We start from the raw sequence: 5,000 nt of genomic DNA, 5'->3' as shown, positions 1-5,000 counted from the left end.
CAGTGACCTAAATGCGGGTAAAGTTTGCGGTGCACGGGGGGAAAGTTGAATTTTTGGATGAAAATGCGTATTTTCATACTTTGAAAATTTCAGGCGTGTGTCGGACTTCCAGGCGGGGGCAGCCGCCAGAGGCGTACCGGGGACGCTTCCAGGAGCCTGGGGAAGATTTTCTGAAAGTGTCCTTGGGACTTAGAAATATTTTGAGAAAATCTCGATTTTGTGAAAAAATGTCACATTTCCCCTACTTCCACCACAGGGGGGCGTCAATATGTTGTAAAGCACCCCAGGGCAGTGACCTAAATGCGGGTGAAGTTTGCGGTGCACGGGGGGAAAGTTGAATTTTTGGATGAAAATGCGTATTTTCATACTTTGAAAATTTCAGGCGTGTGTCGGACTTCCAGGCGGGGGCAGCCGCCAGAGGCGTACCGGGGACGCTTCCAGGAGCCTGGGGAAGATTTCATGAAAGTGTCCTTGGGACTTAGAAATATTTTGAGAAAATCTCGATTTTGTGAAAAATGTCACATTTCCCCTACTTCCACCACAGGGGGGCGTCAATATGTTGTGAGGTACCCCAGGACAGTGACCTAACTGTGGGTAAAGTTTGCGGGGCACGGGCGGAAAGTCGAATTTTGGATGAAAATGCATTATTTTCATACTTTGAAAATTCCAGGCGTGTGTCAGACTTCCAGGCGGGGGCAGCCGCTGGAGGCGTACCGAGGACGCTTCCAGGAGCCTGGGGAAGATTTTCTGAAAGTGTCCTTGGGACTTAGAAATATTTTGAGAAAATCTCGATTTTGTGAAAAAATGTCACATTTCCCCTACTTCCACCCCAGGGGGGCGTCAATATGTTGTGAGGTACCCCAGGACAGTGACCTAACTGTGGGTAAAGTTTGCGGGGCACGGGCGGAAAGTCGAATTTTGGATGAAAATGCATTATTTTCATACTTTGAAAATTTCAGGCGTGTGTCAGACTTCCAGGCGGGGGCAGCCGCCGGAGGCGTACCGAGGACGCTTCCAGGAGCCTGGGGAAGATTTTCTGAAAGTGTCCTTGGGACTTAGAAAAATTTTGAGAAATTTCCGATTTTGTGAAAAATGTCACATTTCCCCTACTTCCACCCCAGGGGGGCGTCAATATGTTGTAAAGCACCCCAGGGCAGTGACCTAAATGAGGGTGAATTTTGCGGTGCACGGGCGGAAAGTCGAATTTTTGGATGAAAATGCGTATTTTCATACTTTGAAAATTTCAGGCGTGTGTCAGACTTCCAGGCGGGGGCAGCCGCCGGAGGCGTACCGGGGACGCTTCCAGGAGCCTGGGGAAGATTTTCTGAAAGTGTCCTTGGGACTTAGAAATATTTTGAGAAAATCTCGATTTTGTGAAAAAATGTCACATTTCCCCTACTTCCACCCCAGGGGGGCGTCAATATGTTGTAAGGCACCCCAAGGCAGTGACCTAAGTGGGGGTGAAGTTTGCGGTGCACGGGGGGAAAGTTGAATTTTTGGATGAAAATGCGTATTTTCATACTTTGAAAATTTCAGGCGTGTGTCGGACTTCCAGGCGGGGGCAGCCGCCAGAGGTGTACCGGGGACGCTTCCAGGAGCCTGGGGGAGATTTTCTGGAAGAGTCCTTGACACTTAGAAAAATTTTGAGAAAATCTCGATTTTGTGAAAAATGTCACATTTCCCCTACTTCCACCCCAGGGGGGCGTCAATATGTTGTAAGGCACCCCAAGGCAGTGACCTAAGTGGGGGTGAAGTTTGCGGTGCACGGGGGGAAAGTTGAATTTTTGGATGAAAATGCGTATTTTCATACTTTGAAAATTTCAGGCGTGTGTCGGACTTCCAGGCGGGGGCAGCCGCCAGAGGTGTACCGGGGACGCTTCCAGGAGCCTGGGGGAGATTTTCTGGAAGAGTCCTTGACACTTAGAAAAATTTTGAGAAAATCTCGATTTTGTGAAAAATGTCACATTTCCCCTACTTCCACCCCAGGGGGGCGTCAATATGTTGTAAGGCACCCCAAGGCAGTGACCTAAGTGGGGGTGAAGTTTGCGGTGCACGGGGGGAAAGTTGAATTTTTGGATGAAAATGCGTATTTTCATACTTTGAAAATTTCAGGCGTGTGTCGGACTTCCAGGCGGGGGCAGCCGCCAGAGGTGTACCGGGGACGCTTCCAGGAGCCTGGGGGAGATTTTCTGGAAGAGTCCTTGACACTTAGAAAAATTTTGAGAAAATCTCGATTTTGTGAAAAATGTCACATTTCCCCTACTTCCACCCCAGGGGGGCGTCAATATGTTGTAAGGCACCCCAAGGCAGTGACCTAAGTGGGGGTGAAGTTTGCGGTGCACGGGGGGAAAGTTGAATTTTTGGATGAAAATGCGTATTTTCATACTTTGAAAATTTCAGGCGTGTGTCGGACTTCCAGGCGGGGGCAGCCGCCAGAGGTGTACCGGGGACGCTTCCAGGAGCCTGGGGGAGATTTTCTGGAAGAGTCCTTGACACTTAGAAAAATTTTGAGAAATTTCCGATTTTGTGTAAAAATCACCCATTTCCCCTACTTCCACCCTAAAGGGGCGTCAATATGTCGTAAGGCGCCCCTAGACAGTGACCTAAGTGGGGGTGAAGTTTGGGTCTGCTGGGTGGAAAACTGAAAAAAAGCGATTTTGTGACTTTGAGAACAAACAGAGAGCTCAAAACTTTGAAAAACGTCAGACCGCTGTCAGACTTCCAGGCGGGGGAAAGCTCTGAGGTTGTACCGAGGACACTTCCATGGCCCCCGGATTGATTTTCAAGAAAGAGTCCTTGGGACTTTGAAATTTTCCGGCGAGCTGTTTTTGGCTTCCGGGAGCCGTAGAACTTTGGGAAATCGATTCCGCTCACCGGTTCAGGGTGTTTCGAGCTAGTCCAGGTCCCAGCTACGCCGCCTGGCCTCCAAATTTCGCAAATTCGAAAAAAAAAAAAATAGAACCGGAATGAGGAAATTTCTGGCCGCCGGATCCGCCGCACGGCTCCAGGAGGTCGGACACTTTTTGACTTTGTTCCCTTAAAGTGGGGGTCGGTGTCTCACCATGCAAATACCCAGTTTTGCACACCAGCTGCAGGATATAGGAGAGAGAGGTACCTCTCGGCCCCGACCAAAATCCGTTGTTTTCGTGGTTCCTCGACTCGGGTAGGCGGTTTGGCGAGTACCCCCCTTTTGCATGGAAGTTCGCACTCGCGCCGAGACCAGGCTTCCGCGGCTCCAGGGGGACTTTTGCCGGTTGTCCGTCCCGAGTCCGAGACGCGTTTCCTGGGTCGCCCGAGCCCGAACGGACCCTCCCCACGTGGGTTCCTGTCCTCTGAGGGCGACGGTCGTCAGAAGGGGGGCAGATCCAGAGTCCTCGTCCGCAGGAGGGCTCTGGGAGGGCGGATCGCTCCTTCTGACTTTGTCCCCTCGGAGCGGGCTCGGCGTTTCTCTGTGTCGGATGTCTCCCGCTTCCGCGCCAACGGGGAGACCTATGAGAGAATCGCACCGCGACCCGGCTTCCGTCTCGAGGGCGCCCGGAGCGCGCCGGACACTCGCTTCCAGGACTCCAGGGGCACGTTTCTTCCCCGTCTCCCCCGAGGGGAAGAACGGAGGCAGGGGTTCCACCCGAGCCCCTGCCCTTTCTTCCGATCGATCTGGCTCAGCGCTCCTGGGTGGGGAGGTGGTGCCGCTCGCTCGGCCCGGGCTTTGGAGCCCGCGTCGGTTTACGGCGGGCGGTCTCCTTCCTCTGTTACCCCCCCCCGGGTTTCAGGCACTCGTCCTTGGGCGCGCACGCCGGCGGTCGCCCTCCCGTCTACGGACGGAGGCGGCCGAGCTGTGGGGAGTTTGACCCGAACCGTGGTACGGCAGCGGTCCGACGACCCGCACGGGCGAACGGAGGGGCGCCCACCCACCTCGGCGTGGGGGCCCGCCGTCCGAATCGCTCCCCGCGCGGGGCAGCACAACGATCTTCTCCGAGGGCGGCCCTTTGACTTCCAGATGCGCAGCTCGTCCGCGGAGGCCCGCGCCGCACCCCAGCGTCCGAAGGGCGGCCTCCGCGGTGGGCATCGGCGAGAGCGGCGGCGGTGGGTGGCGCTTCCACGCCACCGCCGAGCTCCGCGTTTTCCAGTCTTTTCCCGAGCCCCTACGATAGTGGGGGGATGACAGACGTGCGGGGAGGCGGGCGAGTGGGTTCTCACCGTGCGGTGTGCCCCGCGGCCGAACGCCGTCGCCTTCCCCTCGTCCGCCGTCCTCCGAGGCGGCTCGGCAGGGAGCGCGAGAGCGAGAGGGAGAGCGAGAGAGAGAGACCAAGCGGACGCCCCGGAGCGAGAAGGGAGGATGGAGAAGGAAAGACGAATCGAAGGGGGGCACGAGTTTGGCGAAGGGAGTACCCGGCGTATTGCCGCACCGGACTTCGTCTGTTCTCAACAGTCGAGACACGGCTTCGGGGGGAGACGCCGCTCGGTCGGTCACCTTTGAGGTTACGGGCAAGAGCCCGGGACAAGGGACTACGCCGGAGGGCGACGCCGACACGGCCAGGCCGACCATGCCCCGCGCTTGACCTCCGGGTCGCTGGGGCTTGTGCCGGAGCCGCGGCGGACCCCGACGGCCAGCCCCCCTCTCCCACTCCTCGCGCCCGTCCGCCGGTGGGTCGAGGACCCCCCGCGGTGGAGGCAGGTCTAAGCCAGACGGCGGCGCCGCACAGGCCCCCCCACGCCCTGGCCCCTCTCCCCAGCAGCGACTCAGTGCGTCGCCCCGGGAGCGGTGGGTCACGAGGCAGGGCGGCCGTGGCGTCCTCCGGAGGCCAGTCACCTCGACCTTCCCGCGCAAGGGGTGGTCTTTCGCGACAGATGCCCTCCGTTCGGGAGGCCGGGTCTAAGCCAGACGGCGGCGCCGCGCAGGCCCCCCACGCCCTGGCCCCTCTCCCCAGCAGCGACTCTGTGTGTCGCCCCGGGAGCGGTGGGTCACGAGGCGGGGCGGCCGTGGCGTCCTCCGCGGGCCA

This window comes from Ranitomeya variabilis, unplaced genomic scaffold (genome assembly GCF_051348905.1).
Source record: "Ranitomeya variabilis isolate aRanVar5 unplaced genomic scaffold, aRanVar5.hap1 Scaffold_343, whole genome shotgun sequence".
NCBI lineage: Eukaryota > Metazoa > Chordata > Amphibia > Anura > Dendrobatidae > Ranitomeya > Ranitomeya variabilis.
The sequence above is the reverse complement of the archived record's forward strand: the minus strand, read 5'-3'. Positions refer to the sequence as shown.